The 22,784-nt window shown below is 46.6% G+C and overlaps 1 long non-coding RNA gene across 1 annotated transcript in view; it reads right to left on the bottom strand.

Moving 5' to 3' along the window:
• LOC141092017 (uncharacterized) overlaps positions 1-22,784 on the bottom strand; it is a 1,925,499-nt gene that overhangs the window by 191,466 nt on the left and 1,711,249 nt on the right. The window lies entirely within an intron of this gene.

Genomic DNA, 22,784 nt, shown 5'->3' with positions numbered 1-22,784 from the left:
ATCCACTGGAGATCCTGACACGACATCTCAGCAATTCTCAATCATACCCAGCCAAAATATCTCTCCACCGCCAGACATCTATGCCTCCAGTACTCTCTGCTTTTGCCTGACAATGTCACCATTTCTAGATGCACCGTCCTTAATCCAGCCACTCTGCCCACACTCCCAAGGGGGATATGGATAAGGACTCTTCAGACGAAAAACTGCAGGATACCTTTCACAAGGATCTGGATTTGCTCCGCACTGATGACCATGATTGTTTCAGCATCATGCAACAGGAAATAGCAGGACTACACAATGTGGTGGATGAGCCACTGACCAACACATAGTTTGATTCTCTACGTAGGTGGCTCCAGATTTGCAGATGATGAAGGAAAATTCCACTTGGGTTGTGCAATGACAAGCAATCAAGAAATCCTATGGTCCAGAAGGTTGTCGCCTAGCTTGTCAGCCCAAGAAGCGGAACTGATAGCACTGATGAAGGCCTGCCACATTGTTAAGGACAAAACTGCAAACATCTATACCGATTCCAGGGACTCGCATGGCATAGTACACAACTTTGCACCCATCGGGGCTGCAAGGGACTTCATCACAGCAAGCGGGACAACCGTGAAGCATCATGGAGCCATCAGGGTCCTGCTGGATGCACTCCAACTTCCAAAAGTGGGGCAGTGCTAAAAATCAAGGCACATGGAAAACTGAACACAGTAGAGGCACGGAGCAACAACATGGCAGACAAGGCAGCCAAAGAAGCAGTCAAAGGAAAACAATATGGAGAAGTGGGAGAGGTCATAGAGCCAGATGGCTACTACATGACGTCTGAAGACAAGAAACCTGAAGACAAGAAACCTGACAAGATGATGTCCTGGGATCTGTTAGAAGCTGCAGGACCAGGCCCCAAAGGAAGAGAAGGAAAGCTGGATGCGGAAGGGAGAAACACATGAAGAAGGGTATACACAATGGACTGCAAATCCTGTCTACCTTGAATCATGTACCCAATGGTGGTTCAGTGGGCACATGAGCCCACACACAAATCGAAGGCACAGATGAATGATCTGATCGGTGCTTGCTGGTTCGCTCCAGGAATTTCAACACTAACATCCAAGTTTACCAGCAGCTGCTTGATCTGCAGCAAATACAACCCTGGACAAATGGAGAAGGTTCCCCCACATCATCTGGCCAGGCCACTATAACCCTTCCAGAGGATCCATATCGACCACATCCAGATGCCGCCAAGTGGAGGATTTGAATATGCCCTAGTGATCGAGGATGTGTTTTCAGGATGGCCAGAAGCTTTCCCAGTAAGGAACCAGCGACGAAGACTACTGCAAAGAAGCTACTCTCAGAAATAGTGTGCAGATACGGGGTTTCAGAAGTGATAGAGAGTGATCACAGTAAACTTGACACCAGAAATCTGGTCAGCAGTAGGGTCAGACTTAGGCCTACACACTTCCCACCATCCCCAAAATAGCGGGAAAATAGAAAGACTAAATGGGACACTTAAGAGCAGCATGTTGAGAATTGCCCCAGAGACAAACAAACCATGGCATTAGACACTCCCAATCGCCCTGTTTAGTGTAAGGAACACTCCCAGAGGCCCAGAAAAGCTGTCACCAATATGAAAATTTATTTGGGTCTAGTCCCAGGTTAGGGTTATTCTTCCCTCAGCAGTTGACTATGCAATATGATACTTTATCTGCTTATGTAATTGAACTCACCAAGAAACTTGCTAATTTCCATTCTCGAGATTTTTCCTTCATTGCCAGATCCAGATTCGGTACCTGGTATGCACTCCCTGAAGCCAGGAGGCTGAGTGTTGGTGAAAAAAGTTTGTAAGGAGAATGTTCAATCCCAGATTTGATGGTCCTTTCCAAGTGCTGCTGATGACACCAACCTGGAGGGAAGACCAACTTGGATCCATGCTTCACATTGCAAGAAAGCTCACATGCCAGAAGATACACCTAAGCCAGAATGATGCTGTGGATGCCCTACCCTGACCGAATAAATGACCTACCTGATGGAGAATACACACCACTGACTACATAGACTGCTAACTAAGATACTTTGATTGCAATGCAATGAACACCCGTTAGGGACAGATCTCCTGACCATCCAGTTGCAAATGTCTGTACGGAGGGGGGTGTATGCACTAGACATGCGTCAGCCCATTGGCAGCATAAAAGAGTTGCAGCACTTTGGGACAGGAGGTTAGGATTAGGGCAAGTGATATCTAAGGGGGGATTGTGATGAAAATATATACATTTCATATAGATCTCACTTGCATATATACTCGTATATATTCACAGCTAATATATACACTATAATCCACCGCTTTAAAATTGCTGCCACGAACCAGACAGAGTTTAGGGTTTTTTTCATGGCTAAGAAAAGAGGAAGTACAACAGATGTGCAAAAGTGATGAGTAGATGTCTCAACTTTGTCCTGGTTTCAAGAGTTACACTTTAGTATCTTATCCAGCCTTTTGTCATGCATTGATCATGATTAGTGTTGAGTGATACCTTCCGATATTGGATTGGATCGGACCGATACCCCAAAAATATCAGGTATCGCCAATTCCGATACCGGAAACCCATGCAAGTCAATGGGGCACAAATATCGGAATGAAAATAAACCCTTTCTTTCCTTGCACATCCAGTTCGGGAGGGGGGAAGAGTGTGGGCGGTGCGTGGGCGGAGACTGTGCGTGTGTGGGTTCTGTACGGGCCTCTCGGGGGTCTGTGTGGGCCTGCCGGGGGTCTGTGCGGGCCTGCCGGGACTGTGCGGGCTGCCGGGGGTCTGTGCGGGCCCGCCGGGGGTCTGTGTGGGCTGCCGGGGGTCTGTGCGGGCCTGCCAGGGGTCTGTATGGGCCTGCTGGGGGTCTGTGCGGGCCTGCCGGGGGGTCTGTGCGGGCCTGCCGGGGGTCTGTGCGGGCTGCCGGGGGTCTGTGCGGGCCTGCCGGGGGTTGTGTGTGTGTGCAGGCATCGTCCGATGGGACTACAAGTCCCACCGAGCTATGCCTGCTACAATGACAGTGATTGACACATTAGCCAATGATGGGACAGTAGTAGTCTCATCATCCGGCTAATGTGTTGAATGTAAAAAAAAAACATACTTACTTCATACTACATACATACTATATACAGTACATACTACATACTGTATATACAACATTCATACAACATACATACATACTATATACTGCATACATACTTCATATATACTACATTCATACAACATACATACATACTACATACATGCTACATATATACTACATTCATGCAACATACATACATACTACATAATACATACATACTTCATATATACTACATTCATACAACATACATACATACTACATACATACTACATATATACTACATTCATACAACATACATACATACATACTACATAATACATACATACTACATATATACTACATTCATACAACATACATACTGTACATACATACTACATACATACTACATATGTACTACATTCATACAACATACATACATACTACATACATACTTCATATATAATACATTCATACAACATATATTACGCGCCCCGATGCTCACCTGGGGTCCCCCTCCTCCCGGTGCGTCCCTCCTTCATCCTCGCGCCGTGCCCTGTCTGGCTTTGCAGGGTCACGGCGCGTCAGAGGCACGCACATGCGCACTCGCTCGTTTCTCACCGCGGGGCATCCTGGGAGCACGTGACCCGGTGGCTCCGCCCCCAACATGGCGGCGCCCACCGGGTATTTCTGTCTGGCGTCTTGAATGGTAAGACGCCTGTTTGTCTTCCTCTGTGGCGCTTAGCATTCCTGCGCAGCGTCGCTCCGACTCTCAGGTCCCCCCTCTCTCTGGTCTGCGCTCTGCTCTCCGCTCCATAGCCCCGACTGGACCCCCGCTCAGTTCCCTCTGCTGCCTCCGTGCCTGTACCTCGCCTGGTCCTTCTCTGCTGCTGTCATCGGCGGTTCCTTAGCTAGAGTTCCGTCCTTACCCCTAGGTCAGTTCCCCCTAACCTTTCTTCCTTCTTTCTTCCAGCGTTCCTGCTCTGGCTCCATCCTGATCGGTCCTGGTTCCCTACGTTCTGTTCCCTCCTGCTCCGGGTCTACTCTAGTCAGTGTCCTTTGGCCTTTCCCTCTGTACACTCCCTGGGTCGTCCCTTTGGTTCCGGCTGTCGTGGTCTCACCCCCCTTGGGCCTGCCCCTAACACTCCCTGTATAGGGGGTGGTCATCACCTGGGCCGCTCACCCTCGGGGGCTCTGGAGCCATGACCCAGAGGGTCCACTCTCCGGTTCCTACTTAGAACCGTAACAGAACAAACAGGCCATGGACCCCGCTGGAGCCGCTGCGGCTCAAAAGGAGTTGCTGTTTTTGCGAGAGAATCAAACTTGTATTATGGCTTTCATGAAATCCATGGATTCTGGTCTTTCCGGGCTCCAGTCCTCTGACCCTGGGAATGCCTCCCAACTGGCTGGACTGCAGCAGGAACTGGCCCAGCAAAGAGATACCCAGACCCATATCCTCAGTTATATGGCCTCCATAGATGACCGCTTACTCTCCTTACAGTCGGCTGCTGCAGCCCCCGTTCTAGCCCAGGCGCCTCACCCGCCACCCCGTTTAGCTAAGCCGCCCCGCTATAACGGGGATCCCAAGCTGTGCCGAGGTTTCCTGAATCAATGCCGCCTCCATTTCGAACTCCTGCCCCTGCAATATCCCACTGAGCGGGCTAAGGTGGCTTTTATTGTCTCCCATCTTGAGGGAGACGCTTTAGCGTGGGTTAACCCCCTCTGGGAACGTGATGATCCGGTAGTCTCCCAGCTAGGTACTTTCTTCGAGACGTTTCGTCGAGTGTTCGACGAGCCGGGTCGCCTGGCCTCTACTACGGAATCTTTATTTAACCTCCACCAAGGGTCCCAAATCGTGGGTCAGTATGCCATCCGATTCCGAACCTTATCTTCTGATTTGGGATGGAATAACGAGGCCTTGGTAGGGGCCTTTTGGCGAGGCCTCGCGGGTCGAATTAAGGATGAGTTAGCTGGGCGGGATACTCCCACTGCCTTAGAAGATCTCATCTCGCTAGCTACACGTATCGACCTTCGGTTCCAGGAACGTGCTCGTGAGAGGAGACTTCCCCGTGCTTCCCCAACTATCCGCGCTCTACCCTGTCTTCGACCCGGAATATCCTCTTCTGCTTCCATGCCTGAACCCATGCAAGTAGACCGCCTTAAGGTATCTGCACAACGCCGGGAGGAAAGACACACTCACGGTCTCTGCTTCTACTGTGGTAGTGACTCCCATCTGGTCCGTACCTGCCCGGAACGTCCGGAAAACTCCTCCGCCTAGGTCAGGTAAGAGAGGCCTCCCTAGGTGTGTATGATACCTCTCTACCCCTCACTCTGTCTGTCTTATTGCACGCTGGTGGAAAACGTTTTTCTCTGGCAGCCTATGTGGATTCCGGCGCAGCGGGAAATTTTATTAGGCTCAAAGAGGTTCTTAAATTTTCGGTCCCGGTCAAGACGTTAGAAACTCCACGGATCCTTGCTTCCGTGGACGGTAAACCTCTCCAAGAGACCATTACCTTGGTCACCCATGAGGTAGAACTCCAGGTAGGGGCCCTACACAAGGAGAGGATCGCTTTTTATGTCCTAGCGAGCATCTCTCACCCTATCCTTCTAGGCCTTCCCTGGTTACGAGCCCACAGCCCTACCTTAGACTGGCCTAAGTGTAATATCCTGCGCTGGGGGGAGTCCTGTGGGTCTGGGTGTCTGCTGCCGGTGCGTCCCGTGGGTGGTTCTCCTTCCCCCTCCTTACCCCCCGGGTTGCCCATTGCTTACAGCTCTTTTTCGGATGTTTTTGACAAGAGGGAGGCCGAGAACCTTCCGCCTCACCGACCCTATGATTGCCCCATCGAGCTCGTCCCTGGAGCCACCCCTCCGCGGGGTAGGATTTATCCGCTCTCACCGGCAGAGACGCAAGCCATGTCGGAATACGTTCAAGAGAACTTAGCCAAGGGTTTCATACGGAAGTCTTCCTCTCCTGCGGGCGCAGGCTTCTTTTTTGTCAAGAAGAAGGACGGGTCGCTCCGCCCGTGCATTGATTACAGAGGTATGAACAGCATCACGATTAAGAACAAGTACCCGTTACCCCTCATCCCCGAACTCTTTGATCGCCTGAGAGGGGCGCAAATATTTACCAAACTTGATCTTCGAGGAGCCTATAACTTGGTCCGAATTCGCGCTGGGGATGAGTGGAAGACCGCATTCAACACCCGTGACGGTCACTATGAATACCTGGTGATGCCGTTTGGCCTCTGTAACGCACCAGCGGTATTCCAGGAGCTCGTTAACGATATTTTTCGGGATCTCCTTTACTCCTGTGTCGTGGTTTATCTTGACGACATTCTTGTCTTCTCTCCAGATCTCTCCACCCATCGACGAGATGTACGGCAAGTGTTGCAGCGTCTAAGGGAGAACCACCTATTTGCCAAGTTGGAGAAATGCGCCTTCGAACAACCGTCCCTGCCGTTCCTTGGGTATATCGTTTTGAAGTCTGGATTGAGGATGGATCCCGAGAAAGTGTCCATGATCCTGGCCTGGCCCCGTCCCCTTGGTCTCAAAGCCATTCAACGCTTTCTCGGCTTTGCTAACTATTATAGGCAATTCGTTCCTCATTTTTCCACCATAACCAAGCCCATCTCTGCTCTTGTGCGCAAAGGAGCCAATCCCCGCCTCTGGCCTCCCGAGGCAGAAGACGCCTTTCAAACTCTGAAGAGAGAATTCGCTACAGCGCCCGTTCTCCACCGTCCTGATGCCGAGAGACCCTTCATTCTCGAGGTCGACGCCTCCTCCGTGGGAGCGGGGGCGGTTCTCCTGCAAAGAACCTCCTCTGGCCGGACTGTCACCTGTGGGTTCTTTTCTAAAGCCTTTTCTCCCCCCGAACGCAATTACTCCATTGGGGACAAGGAACTACTGGCAATCAAACTGGCTTTAGAGGAATGGCGTTACCTTCTCGAAGGAGCTGTCCATCCCTTTACGATATTTACCGACCACAAGAATTTGGCCTATGTTCAATCTGCCCAAAGGCTCAATCCCCGGCAAGCCCGATGGTCCCTATTTTTTGGACGCTTTGATTTCGAGCTCCGCTTTCGTCCGGGTAATAAGAACATCAGAGCTGATGCCTTATCAAGATCATTTCTCCCGACCGATGAAGAGGAGAGCCCCGCTCACATCATCGATTCAGCAAAGATCGTCACCCTAGCCCCTCTAAGTTTGGTCAACCCACCACCAGGCAAGACCTTGGTATTGGACCATGACAGAGTAAGGGTTCTGCACTGGGGACACTCTTCTAAGATCGCCGGGCATGTCGGAGCCAAGAGGACTCTATCCCTCATCTCCCGCCATTATTGGTGGCCTTCACTCCGCCAGGATGTCCTGGAATTTACCGCTTCTTGCTTATCCTGCGCCTGGAATAAGATTCCATGACAGCTACCCTCTGGTCTCTTACATCCTTTGCCGGTTCCATCAGTTCCCTGGAGCCACATCGCCATGGATTTCGTCACGGATCTACCTCCATCTTCTGGCTGCTCTGTCATTTTGGTGGTGGTAGACCGTTTTTCCAAAATGGCTCATTTCATCCCGCTACCTGGTCTGCCTTCTGCGCCCGAGTTGGCGAAGATCTTCGTGCATCATGTTTTCCGACTTCATGGTTTTCCCCAGCACATCGTGTCTGACCGTGGTGTTCAATTCACCTCTCGTTTCTGGAGAGCTCTCTCTAGCTCAATGGGGGTAGTCCTGGACTTCTCCTCCGCCTATCATCCACAATCCAACGGCCAAGTGGAGCAGATCAATCAGGTGTTAACCACTTATCTTCGACATTTTTCTAATGCACACCAAAGTAACTGGGTCTCACTGCTACCCTGGGCGGAATTTGCTCACAACAATCACCCCAACGAGTCCTCTTCCAAGTCTCCCTTTTTTGTAGTTTTTGGGCAGCATCCAGGCATTCCTCTTCCCGTGTCCCCCACCTCGGGCGTGCCGGCGGCGGACTCCTTGTCCTCAGAATTCTCTAAAATTTGGGAGGAGACTAAAACGTCCCTTGAGAGAGCTAGCGATCGGATGAAAAGATACGCCGACAAGAGGCGCCTGGACACCCCTCCTTATCATCCAGGCGATAAGGTCTGGCTGTCCTCGCGCTTCCTCCGACTTAAAATCCCCTCTTATAAGTTAGGTCCACGTTACGTTGGCCCCTTTGAGGTTTTGACTCGCATCAATGATGTAACCTATAAACTAAAATTGCCTGCCTCCCTGCGGATCCCCAACACTTTCCATGTCTCGCTTCTCAAACCCACAGTGTTTAATCGCTTTCAGCCAGCCTCGTCCCACGCTCCGCAACCTAGCTCCGCTGGGGACGTCTTTGATGTCAGGGACATCCTGGCAAAGAAGACCGTCCGAGGTAGAACCTTCTTTCTGGTAGATTGGGAGGGATTCGGTCCTGAGGAGAGGTCATGGGAGCCCCGGGAGAACATCAATGCTCCTAATATCATGAGAAGGTTTCTATCCCGCCTGAAGAAGGAGGGGAGTAAGAGAGGGGGTACTATTACGCGCCCCGATGCTCACCTGGGGTCCCCCTCCTCCCGGTGCGTCCCTCCTTCATCCTCGCGCCGTGCCCTGTCTGGCTTTGCAGGGTCACGGTGCGTCAGAGGCACGCACATGCGCACTCGCTCGTTTCTCACCGCGGGGCATCCTGGGAGCACGTGACCCGGTGGCTCCACCCCCAACATGGCGGCGCCCACCGGGTATTTCTGCCTGGCGTCTTGAATGGTAAGACGACTGTTTGTCTTCCTCTGTGGCGCTTAGCGTTCCTGCGCAGCGTCGCTCCGACTCTCAGGTCCCCCCTCTCTCTGGTCTGCGCTCTGCTCTCCGCTCCATAGCCCCGACTGGACCCCCGCTCAGTTCCCTCTGCTGCCTCCGTTCCTGTACCTCGCCTGGTCCTTCTCTGCTGCTGTCATCGGCGGTTCCTTAGCTAGGGTTCCGTCCTTACCCCTAGGTCAGTTCCCCCTAACCTTTCTTCCTTCTTTCTTCCAGCGTTCCTGCTCTGGCTCCATCCTGATCGGTCCTGGTTCCCTACGTTCTGTTCCCTCCTGCTCCGGGTCTACTCTAGTCAGTGTCCTTTGGCCTTTCCCTCTGTACACTCCCTGGGTCGTCCCTTTGGTTCCGGCTGTCGTGGTCTCACCCCCCTTGGGCCTGCCCCTAACACTCCCTGTATAGGGGGTGGTCATCACCTGGGCCGCTCGCCCTCGGGGGCTCTGGAGCCACGACCCAGAGGGTCCACTCTCCGGTTCCTACTTAGAACCGTAACAACATACATACCCCCGGCAGCCCACACAGACCCCCGTCAGGCCCGCACAGACCCCTGGCAGCCCGCACAGACCCCTGGCAGCCCACACAGACCCCCGGCAGGCCCGCACAGACCCCCAGCAGCCCGCACAGACCCCCGGCAGGCCCGTACAGACCCCCGGCAGGCCCGCACAGACCCCCAGCAGGCCCGCACAGACCGCACATCATGATGACATCAATTCAGCAGCCAATCACAGCCATGCCATTAGTTAACATGGCTAACACAACTGGCTCATTGCATTATGGGAACTTCCGATTCCGGTATTCAATATTGTAAAAATATCAGAACTCGGTATCGGAACTCCGATACAGCGAATATTGGCCGATACCCGATATTTGCAGTATCGGAATGCTCAACACTAATCATGATATATTCCATATACTCAAACAGCCAATAACATTGAAGCTTGATAATATGGTTACTAACTAACCACTCCTTTCTATACGTAATTATAAAACCATGTATGTGCAAATACCTTCAGAGTATTGAGGGAATGCTATCCTGTAACCATGCGTGTACAGAGTCGTTTTTTGAGCGCTCAAAATACTCAGTTTAATTGGAAATGGCCACAGCACACACAGGGATAGATTTATCCCAACTAAATTTCCATAACAACCCAATATGTGGCTGTACAGTACTGCTTAGCCACAAGGCGATCCTCGGGAGGTAAGGAGCGCTATTTGCCTCCTGGAGCACACATTTTGCTAGGATAGTTTGCGGACTTCATATACAGAGCCCATAAGTGCTAAAAGAACAAAATGTCCCCTTGACCTTATTTTGGAAAGTATAACCCATTGGGACTTTATCTGTAGGTGCAGCTCATGCATCTGGAGACATGCATCTGTAGATTAGGCAGGTTGCCATTGCTACAGAAATGCCAATCATCTGGATGCTAAATGTACCTCTATCATCCGTTAATCATAGTTTGTAAAAGGGAACCTTAGTGATACCAGATGTCATGATAACTGCACAATGTAGCAGAACAGAGAGGGAATGTTTATTGTAATGCCTATACTGGGTGTGGCACAAATCTACAGCTAATAAAGTTTATTACAGTCCTGACCGGGCCCGTGAGAATGTGGGGCCCAGCGCTGGATGCACAAGCTTCATTTGGATGTGCTTCCTCAGACGCACATTCTGCTGAATTGCATTGCGGTGCACAGATCCATCATTTCTTTTGGCAGCAATCAGATGTCAGCAAATTATGTCAGCTTGCATATGACTGGTTGTGTATGAAAGTGACATCATGTGCTTATCTCGCTTGCTTTTTTCCTTCTGTTTTAATAACCTCTATTGGTCTCCTTCCCATTTTAGGGGTGGGACATCGCAATTCCCCTACATGTCAATGCAATTATATTGTGACATTTCTCACAAAAATGTTTCACCACAACGCCCATACCATTCTACTGAGACTGCCCTGACAAAACTTACTAACGACTTACTTACAGCCAAAGCTAGCAATCAATTCTCTATACTCCTCCTTCTAGATCTGTCCTCTGCCTTTGACACAGTTGACCACTACCTCCTACTACATATCCTCTCTTCCTTTCGTGTCAATGACCTTGCCTTATCCTGGATCTCCTCATACCTTCCCAATCGCACATTTAGCGTTTCCTGCTCCCACATTACCTCCTCATCTTGCCCTCTCTTGGTGTCCCTCAAGGCTCTGTCCTAGGACCCCTTCTCTTCTCAATCTATACCCTTGGCCTGGGACAGCTTATAAGTCCTATGGCTTCAAATACCATCTATATGCTGATGATACTCAAATCTACCTCTCTGGCCCAGATGTCACCTCTCTGCTGTCCAGAATCCTATAGTGTCTATCAGCCATATCATCCTTCTTCTCCTCTCACTTCCTTAAGCTCAATGTGGACAAGTCTGAACTAATTATCTTTCTTCCATCTTGCATACCTTCAATACCTGATCTATCTATCACAATAAATGAAATCACACTTTCCCCTGTCCTGGAAATCCGCTGCTTCAGAGAAACGCTTGACTCTGTCCTGTCCTTCAAACCGCACATCCAAGCTCTCACCACCTCCTGTCGCCTCCAGCTCAAAAACTATATCCAGAATCCATCCTTTCCTCCACCCTCACTCTACCAAAATGCTTGTGCATGCCCTAATCATCTCCCGCCTCGACTACTGCAATATTCTCCTCTGTGGCCTACCTCCTAACACTCTCACACCCCTGCAGTCCATCCATAACTCTGCTGCCCCACTAATTAATCTCTCTCCTCGCTACACTCCTGCTTCCCCTTTTTGCAAATACCTTCACTGGTTCCCAATTTCCCAGCGTATCCAGTTTAAACTACTAGTACTGATCTACAATGCCATCCATAACCTTTCTTATAATCTCTCAATTATTATTTATTATTATTATTATTATTATTATTTATATAGCGCCATTAATTCCATGGTACTGTAGATGAGAAGGGGGGTTACATACAAAGTTATAGATATCTTCCCTCACATAATCTCTGGTCTTCCCAAGACCTCCTTCACTCTTCCACGCTTATTCGCTCCTCACTCAATCACCTCCATGATTTCTCCCGAATATCCCCCATCCTCTGGAATTCTGTGCCCCAACACGTCCGGTTATCCAAAATATTTGGATCCTTCAGATGGAACCTGAAAACCCATCTCTTCTTAAAAGCTTACAACCTGTAATGACCACACAGCCATCTCAACACCATTGGAGCTACTGCAACCCACAAACTACTGTCTCCTTCACCATAATAGTGTAGAATTTAAGCCCGCAAGGTCATGGTGCTCTTCCCTCTGTACCAGTCTGTCATTGTTAGTTTTTTTACTGTAAGTGATATTTGTATTTTGATGTAAGCCCGCCTCATGCACAGCACCATTGAATTAATGGTGCTATAGAAATAATAATAATAATAATAATAATAATAATAATTGTTATAACAGAAGCATTTTTGTATGAATGGTGCTTTTGTGCTTCTCAATAAGTTACACTTCATTTGTAATCTTCACTACGTTTGCCATACCACAAGGACAAGTTAACATGTACTGTATATAACATATGTAGACTCACATGTATCTGTGTTTTATCTTGTATATTTTCTTCCTTCTCTGATTTGAATAGAAATTACTTTTGAATATGCTGTTACAATGACAGAAGTACAAACATGGAACATTGACCATCTTTTCTGGTAGTAGGTAAGTCTGAAAATCCAGACTATTCTTTGACCTGACATCTGAGTAAACTAATGTGTCATGTAGCTTCCTATTAGTTCTATTGACCATGGTGGGAGTATTATTAAATTCAGGTATGGTTGACTCAATGCCCCTTTTCAATATAGCCCTTTCATTCATAAGAATTTGTTCTATGCCTCAATCATTTTTGGAATTTGTGGATACAAATAATATTATTTTGCTATTCTAGGCTTTCCTGCTTTTACTCATAGTCTATTCTTGAGTTATATTTAGTATTCGAGTCTTGTGTCTTTGTAAAGTCGCTTTACGGTAATTGCATTGTGAGAATTTAAGACACATGCTGTCAACACTGTCTACAAATTGATCATTATTTGATGTAAAACTGCACACCTTAAGGAGTTGTCTCTAAGGCAGGGCGTTTATCAGTGGTTTTGAATGATAGTTTGTAGAGTTCAACATTTTAACAGAGTATCATGATCTGTTCGTGAAAATATCTGAACACAGTTGTTCACTGTACAAAGATAAAGTGTCCCAGAAACTTGGTAATTGTAAACTCCAGCTCAGGATAGATCTTGTAAAGCAAAGAAAGTAGGCAACTGCAGCTGTTAACCTGTTAGAGTTTGACAGCGGCATTTAACGCATGCTTCCAGCAATTGCACCGGAAATCCCAACCATCGGTCACCCTGTCACGTGATCGCGGGTCACCGATGATTCAGCATGACAACCAGAGGTCTCCTGAAGACCTCTTTGATATTCAATGCCGATTGCTATGAGTGCCATCCGATGGTCGGCGCTCAAAGCAAGTCAGCAATTTTGCTATATATAGGCGATCTGATCATTGCCTGTATGTCGCAGAGCTAATCGGGTTATGGCAGCTTCTAGTCTCCCATGGAGACTATTGAAGCATGCCAAAAGTAAAAAAAAATGTTTTTTAAAATATTAATAAATAGAAAATATATAAAAGTTCAAATCACCCCCCTTTTGCCCCATTCAAAGTAAACTCCAGTCAGTTCGGCATGCAAAAAACAGAGATCACGTAAAAAAAAGATGCTACGGGTCTTGAAAAATGACACAATTTTTTTTACAAACTTTGGAATTTTTTGGTAAAACCAATGGTGCTGTTCAAAAGTACAACTCATCCTGCAAAAAAGAAGCCCTCACATGGCCATATTTATGGAAAAATAAACAAGTTATGGCTCTGGGAAGAAAGGGAGCAAAAAACAGAAACGCAAAAATTAAATAGGCTCCGTCATGAAGGGGTTAACTAAGCACTCCCTCTTACTTTTTTATTGATTAAATTTGTGTATGTGCATTTAATGTAGTATGAGTATTAGTATACTCAGCTACCGCTACTGTCTCCAGTGCCGGTCTTTTTACCTCCGATCACAGCTGCGGGGTCACGCTGTCTTCTGATAGCGTGGGTACCACAGCTCTCTGACAGGCGGGGATGATTTCACTGTCAATCAGAAGCGCTGTGCAGGTATTTCCCATGCTGTCTCACTCGGTGCCCATTCGGTGATTTAATCAATGATTAAATCGGTGAATATTGCAAATTTGGCAATCGTGAGCCGAACCGAACATTGAAATAATTGCTCATCTCTAGCCAGAACATCCAGCGTTTGCCACGCTGTCATGTGTAAACACAGCCTCTGATGGTGGTAAAATAATTACTGACGGTCTGAGAGCCACAGTTCCCATGCTGTTAAATTACAGCATGAGCCTGCAGCTGTGATCGGAGTTAAAAGGTTTACCTCCAATCACTTGTGTCAGCTGATTGGACAACTACTCCAATCAGTCAACACCTGCTGCGCTAATAACAGCGAGAGCAGGTGCTGCTGATGGAAGCATTTGTCAACGGGTGCCTAAATAGATAATTTCAAAACAAAAAACAATCATAGTTTCCCCTTTTTTTGATACCCAGCCAGGTCAAACTATCAGCTGTGGACTGCAACTCTCAGCTATCAGCATTAGCAAGGCTGGTTATCAACAATAAGGGGGTCCCCACATATATCTGTTAGGCATCAGGTTCCTGCCTCTGCACAGGAGGAATCTCGAGCCTTGCCTTCTGCGGTCTCCCATTCCTTTCCGGCCACAGAGAAACCAGTTCAGCATAGACGTTGTTTCCGGCATCTTGCTCAGTCTACTACTGTTGGCTTGGTTACTGCTGCCAATCAGGGTTCAGCTATAGTAACCTACAATAGCCAGCAGCGAGCAGCTCTTTTGACTAAGTCCTTCTTTTGGCCCACTGAGCATGCCCGTGGGAAGTCCTCTCATTGGAGGTCTGAGGTCACATGCTCAAATGCTATTGCTGCTCCCATTGGACCACTAGGAAGGTCCCGGAAGGATGCTGCCATAAAAGAGTCGCATGGCCGCTTGGCCATGCGCTAGTATTGACTCAAATACTTATGGAGTGTATGATGATGGATGCATGTATCTGGTGACTGACTCCTTATGAAACCCCTACCCTTAGTTGTGTCTGTTGTTAGGGTTTAGCAGTTAGAGTCAGCGCCTGTCAGTGGCTAGTGTATACGCCACAGTGCATTCCAGTCTTCTGCACACTAGCGTCCAATGGTGTTGCCCACTGCAGGGCACTATCATACTGCAGCAAGTGACAGCCACGCCTGTGCAGCGCCTTGCGCAATCTGTGCGCTTATCTGGCCCAATCCTGGGCGATTAGTGGCGTCCGCCTGAGCGACAGTGTGCACACTTTCACGCGTTATAGATTATAGTGACTCTTGCTGGCACCGCAGTCGTGGCGCCAAGTGCTAGCGGTCTAGAGGGACTCCAGTCCTGCGCTCTAAGGGCCGAGTCCTGTGGCCTTATGCTATGCGCTTCCTTTGCCGAGTCCTGTGGGGTTAACAGGCTCCAGCGTTTCTTTCAGCAGCTCTGTGAAGCAACAGAGTTCACTCCTGTGCACACTGAGTCAGTGGTTAACCCGCCGGTGCTCACTTAGTACTCCGCCGTTGCTAAGCAGCAGTTTTCCATCACTGCACAGTGGACCTCGGGTTGCAATCGCACTACCTTTTTGTTTTATATTTGGTGCGATGCGCAACCCTAACACTATGTGTGTATATATATATATATAATGTATTTAAGCACTATTAATATATGTTTATGGTAGCGTCCCAACTGCTTTAAACACATTGTGAAGCTGGTTGTCAATTTATTTAGTGCATATCACTATGGTTTTAGTCCAGCACTAGTGGTGAGATGTTATTTCTACAAATAACAGAAATAACAGTGGTTGGATAATAACCTTTGCCCTTTGAATGGATTGAATGTAACTTTCTCATTATTGCTTCTAAAACAATGAATCCAAATTGTTCCCTTGGCTCTATGTATTTCACTGGTTCCATGCTGGATACAATCTGCATATTTAATTTTCTTCCACAGCATCCTTTACTTCTACAAAGCTTCATTAACTGCTGTACAAAAAAAACATTTTAACTGAACAATTACTCTAGATATTAAATATATAAGCATAGTAAATGAATAAACAGAATAATGATTTAGGGTAAGTTATTAAGCGCAATATTTTCAAAATGAAAAACTTTGCACAAATTTAAATTCAATAAACATTTAATAAAGTAGCTGTTTCTAAGATTCATTATAAACAGGACTGGACAAACAAGAAATGAATGAAAATACATTCAAATATGCTGCAGTATAATGTATCTCACATACATTGTGAAATTATAAGTTATGCAGAAGCAACTCTTTCTTAATTAAAAGAAGTTTAATAAATAAATCTCTATATATATATTTCTGAATGAGTGTGTGGGTATCACCAACCAATCACGAAGCATTTTTGATTTCACTAGAGCTGTCTAAAAGAAGATGAGCTGTGATTGGTTGCTATGATCAACAGCTTTCCTTGCAACCAATCACTAAGCATCTTTCATTTCACCAGAGCTGTTTTGGTTGCTATGAGCAACAGTTTTCCCTCTCCAGAAAACACCTCAGCAGACACTGACATGGTGGGAGAAATCTAGCATTCCCGGAAATATAAGCTCCAAGCCATTGTCTGCCCCCCAAAAAGGAGCAGAGAGCACACGACAGAAATGAATCACCTCTTCCGTGCCCATATACACATCACACATCCTTCATCCTATAGGCGCATCTTCCCTCTTAAAGGGATCATTGGTATGGAAGTCAGGGCAAATCCATCCAGCGCTCTGATAATGACCCCAGGCTTCTATTAAAGGGATCATTGGTATGGAAGTCAAGGCAAATCCATCCAGTGCTTTGGTACTTACTCCAGGCCTCTATTAAAGGGATCTCCGGTATGGAAGTTAGGGCAAATCCCTCAATGCTCTGATTCTGACCCCATGCTTCTATTAAAGGGATCATTGGTATGGAAGTTAGGGCAATTTCATTCAGCGTTCTGGTTCTGACCCCAAGCTCTCTTAAAGGGATCCCCAGTATGGAAGTCAGGGCAATTGCCTTCAAATGCTCTGGTACTGACCCCAGGCTCTGTTAACCCCTTAAGCCCCAAGGGTGGTTTGCACATTCATGACAGGGCCAATCTTTACCATTCTGACCACTGTCCCTTTATGAGGTTATAACTCTGAAACGCTTCCATGGATCCCGGTGATTCTGACATTGTTTTTTCGTGACATATTGTACTTCATGATAGTGGTAAAATTTCATTCATATAACTTGCGTTTATTTGTGAAAAAAACAGAAATTTGGCGAAAATTTTGAAAATTTTGCAATTTTCCAAATTTGAATTTTTATGCCCTTAAATCACAGAAATAAGGCACACAAAAAAACTTAATAAATAACATTTCCCACATGTTTACTTTACATCGGCACAATTTTGGAACCAAAATTTTTTTTTGTTAGGAAGCTATAAGGGTTAAAAATTAACCTGTGATTTTTCATTTTTGCAACGCCATTTTATTTTTACGGACCACTTCACATTTGAAGCCACTTTGAGGGGTCTATATGATGGAAAATACCCAAAAGTGACACCATTCTAAAAACTGCACCCCTTTAGGTGCTCAAAACCACATTCAAGAAGTTTATTAACCCTTTAGGTGCGTCACAGGAATTTTTTGAATATTTAAAAAAAAATGAACATTTAACTTTTTTTCACAAAAAAAAATTCAGGTTGAATTTTTTTTATTTTACCAAGGGTAACAGGAGAAATTGGACTGCAAAAGTTATTGTGCAATTTGTCCTGAGTACGCTGATACCTGATATGTGAGGGTGAACCACTGTTTCGGCGCATGGCAGACCTCAGAAGGGAAGGAGCGCCGTTTGACTTTTTCAATGCAAAACTGGCTGGAATTCAGATCGGATGCCATGTCGCGTTTGGAGAGCACCTGATGTACCTAAACAGTGGAAACCCCCCACAAGTGACCCCATTTTGGAAACTAGACCCCCCAAGGAACTTATCTAGATTTATGGTGAGAACTTGAAACCCACAAGGGCTTCACAGAAGTTTATAACGTACAGCGGTACAATTAAAAAATAATATTTTTTCCACAAAAATGATCTTTTCACCCCCAATTTTTATTTTTCCAAGGGTAACAGGACCCAAAATGTTATTGTGCAATTTGTCCTGAGTATGCTGATACCCCATATGTGGGTGTAAATGACTATTTGGGTGCATGGCAGAGCTCGGAAGGGAAGCAGCGCCATTTGACGCTTTTGGCTGGAATTGAGATCGGACACCATGTCGCGATTGGAAAACCCCTGATGTACCAAAACAGTGGAAACCCCCCACAAATGACACCATTTTGGAAACTAGACCCCCCAAGGAACTTATCTAGATGTGTGGTGAGAACTTTGAGCCCCCAAGGGCTTCACAGAAGTTTATAACATACAGCCGTACAATTAAAAAATTATATTTTTTCCAAAAAAATGATCTTTTCACCCTCAATTCTTATTTTTCCAAGTGTAACAGGACCCTAAAAGATATTGTGCAAATTGTCCTGAGTGCGCTGAAACCCCACATGTGGGGGTAAACCACTATTTGGGCGCATGGCAGAGCTCGGAAGGGAAGCAGCGCCATTTGATGTTTTTGGCTGGAATTGAGATCGGACACCATGTCGCGTTTGGAAAGCCCCTGATGTACCAAAACAGTAGAAACCCCCACAAATGACACCATTTTGGAAACTAGACCCCCCAAGGAACTTACCTAGATGTGTGATGAGCACTTTGAACCCCCAGTGCTTCACAGAAGTTTATAACGCCCGGGCGTGAAAATAAAAAAATCGTATTTTTTCCACAAACATGATCATTTAGTCACCAATTTTTTTATTTTCCCAAGGGTACAAGGAGAAATTGGACCCCAAAAGTTGTTGTCCAATTTGTCCTGAGTACGCTGAGACCCCGTATGTGGGAGAAAACTACTGTATGGGCAGACGTCGGGGCTCGGAAGGGAAGTAGTGACGTTTTGGAATGCAGACTTTGATGGAATGGTCTGCGGGTGTCATGTTGCTTTTGCAGAGCCCCTGATGTACCTAAACAGTGGACACCCCCACAAGTGACCCCATTTTAGAAACTAGACCCCCTAAGGAACTTATCTAGATGTGTGGTGAGCACTTTGAACCCCCCCAGTGCTTCACAGAAGTTTATAATGCCCAGGCATGAAAATAAAAAAAATCGTATTTTTTCCACAAACATGATCAATTAGTCTCCAATTTTTTTATTTTCCCCAGGGTAACAGGAGAAATTGGACCCCAAAAGTTGTTGTCCAATTTGTCCTGAGTACGCTGATACCCCATATGTGGGAGAAAACTAGTGTATGGGCACACGTCGGGGCTCAGAAGGGAAGTAGTGACGTTTTGGAATGCAGACTTTGATGGATTGGTCTGCGGGAGTCATGTGCGTTTGGGAGCCCCTGATGTACCTAAACTATTGAAACTCCCAACAAGTGACCCCATTTTGGAAACTAGACCCCCACGGAACTTATCTAGATGTGTGGTGAGCACTTTGAACCCCCAAGTGCTTCACAGAAGTTTATAATGGTGGATATGTATGATGGGTATATGGGCACGGCACTATGGGATGGAAGATAATTATTATTTGCTATAACTAACCACAGTTAGTTACTATGCCTGGGCAGCGCCGGGCTCTTTAGCTATTATAGATAGATAGATAGATAGATATAATCATTATAATTTGTTATAACTGACCGTAGTTAGTTACTATGCCCGGGCATCGCAGGGCTCTTCAGCTAGTACAAAAATAAAGCATAATGGATAAATTAAGTTTTATAAGCAGTTGCCAAAATTCAGGGACATAATAAGGCATAAAATAGCAAAGAAAAGAATGGCATGCAGCTTAAAAAGGCACATATGAGTAAGCCAAAAACAATAATGAGCAAATTTACAAGTCTATTGTGGGCAGTTTAACTCATGCAAATTTGAAGGTTTTTTTATGCAGATTGTGAAGTCAAAGCAAGGAATTGACTGTAAAGGATTGGCTATTATGTAGGAGGGCTTTCACTCTGTATGCAAAAAATAAACCAGTAGTTCTTTATTGTCAAACAAATGTACAGAAAACACATTGTGCGCTTAGCAGTAAACTCCATAGTGAGTTCATTGCAGTAAACTACACAGTGCGCACATTACAGTCATCTTCATAGTGCGCACATTGTGGTAAACATCATAGTGCACACATTGCTCTAAACTCCATGGTGTGCACATGACAGTAAACTCCACAGTGCGCACATTACAGCAAACTCCACAGTGCGCACATTGTTAAATAAGCACTTCTATTACATTGTTATTAAATAAATGTGTATGTAATGTAGTGTGACTGTATTAATATTCTCATCTACTGCTGCTCTCTCCAGGATTCAGCGCTGTTTCTCTCCTCTTCCGAGTGACTTCATATCTACAGACTCTCCGAGTCACATCGCGCACTATGTGACCCAGAAGTGATGCATAGGCTATAGTCACACTACCGTATACCATGTCCTAGTGCTATGTGATAAAACATTGCATAGTACTCTGTCCAGTGTTATTCTATACCCTCAGAACCTCCAAGCACAGAGTAAAACAGCCTTGGCTCACATCGCAAACTAAACTTCTCCAGCGATGCTCTAGGAGTGCTGAACGCCTATGGAGAAAAACCCGCACACCAGAAGACTTTATCCACTTCAAATTTATGTTAAGAACCTATAATGCTGCCCTTCACCTCGCCAATCGGACCTACTTCACCACCCTGATCTCCTCACTAGCCAACAACCCCAAGAAACTTTTTGACACTTTTCACTCCCTCCTCAAGCTAAAAGCACAAGCCCCTATCACAGACATTTGTGCTGATGACCTGGCCTCCCACTTTACAGAAAAAATAGATAATATCCGTCAGGAAATTTGCTCCCAACCACCAAGTGCTGTGACTCCCATCCCTTCCTGCATCTCCCCTTGCTCACTTTCCACATTTGATCCCATCACAGAAGTCTCCAGACTCCTCTCTTCTTCTCATCCGACTACATGCACTACCGATCCCATTCCCTCACAACTCCTCCAGTCTCTCTCTCCAGTCGTCACAACCCACCTAACTACTATCTTTAAACTCTCCCTCTCCTCGGGCATTTTCCCATCCTACTTCAAACACGCCATCGTTACTCCATTACTAAAGAAACCCGCTCTCGACCCATCCTGCACAAACAACTACATACCAGTCTCCAATCTCCCGTTCATCTCTAAACTTTTGGAGCGCCTTGTCTACTCCTGCCTTACCCGTTACCTCTCCACTCACTCCCTTCTAGATCCTTCACAGTCCGGCTTCCGCCCCCTACATTCGACTGAAACTGCACTCATCAAAGTGACCAATGACCTTCTGACAGCAAAACGTAATGGTCACCACTCTCTGCTCATTCTTCTTGACCTATCTGCAACTTTCGACACTGTTGACCACCATCTCCTACTCTCTAGGCTCCAGTCACTAGGCATTAAGGACACTGCTCTCTCCTGGTTCTCTTCCTATCTCTCTGACCGCTCCTTCAGTGTTTTGTTCTCTGGCTCCACTTCATCTCCTCTTCCTCTTGCTGTTGGGGTACCTCAGGGCTCAGTCCTTGGCCCCCTTCTCTTCTCTCTCTACACAGCCCCAATTGGACAGACCATCAGCAGATTTGGCTTTCAGTACCATCTTTATGCTGATGACACACAACTATACACGTCATTCCCCGACCTTACCCCCCTGTACTACAGAACGCCAGTGACTGTCTGGCCGCAGTCTCCAATATCATGTCCACTCTCTATCTGAAACTCAACTTCTCCAAAACTGAACTTCTTCTGCTCCCGCCGTCTACTAACCTCTCTAAATCTGACATTTCCCTCTCCGTGTGTGGCACCACAATAACACCCCGGCAGCAGGCGCGCTGTCTGGGTGTTATGTTTGACACCAATCTCTCCTTCACATCCCATATACAATCTCTTGCCCGCTCTTGCCGCTTACACCTAAAGAACATCTCTAGAATCCGCCCTTTTCTCACCATGGAAACGACAAAAACCCTCACTGTAGCATTGATCCACTCCCGGCTTGATTACTGCAACGCTCTATTAATTGGCCTCCCCGTCACTCGACTATCCCCTCTCCAGTCCATACTTAATGCAGCAGCCAGGGTTGTCCATCTGGCTAATCGGTCTTCGTCAGTCATTACACTGGCTGCCCATTCATTATAGGATCCAATTCAAATTACTTGTTCTCACCCACAAAGCTTTCCATGGTGCAGCACCCCCCTACATCTCCTCCCTCATTTCTGTCTATCGACCTAGCCGATCGCTGCGCTCCGCAAACGACTTTCGACTAGCCTCTGCACTAATCTGTACCTCCCACTCCTGACTCCAAGACTTCTCCCGTGCTGCTCCTATCCTCTGGAATGCTCTACCCCAAGAAATTAGGACTAACCACAATTTGCACAGTTTTAGGCGCTCCCTCAAAACACATTTGTTCAGAGCGGCTTATCACGTTCACTAATCAAAGTCATTCTATGTGAAAGGGTGTGTGTGTAGCCCATTCACTATCTCCATCCATCTTTCACTCCCTCAAGATGGCTGGACGACTATTGTAAATACACCCCTGTACTCTGTATCTCCCCCACCTCATTGTAGATTGTAAGCTCTCACGAGCAGGGTCATCTTATTTCGTCTTATTTTGCTTTATTGTATTGTTAATGTTGTTACTTATGACTTGTGTTTTGAAACTGTTAGGCTACGTGCCCACGGTGCGTGTTAAAACGCACACCA

The sequence above is a fragment of the Dendrobates tinctorius genome, unplaced genomic scaffold (genome assembly GCF_039654945.1).
Source record: "Dendrobates tinctorius isolate UK_male_01 unplaced genomic scaffold, ASM3965494v1 ptg000008l, whole genome shotgun sequence".
In the NCBI taxonomy this organism is placed as follows: Eukaryota; Metazoa; Chordata; class Amphibia; order Anura; family Dendrobatidae; genus Dendrobates; species Dendrobates tinctorius.
The sequence above is the reverse complement of the archived record's forward strand: the minus strand, read 5'-3'. Positions and strand labels throughout refer to the sequence as shown.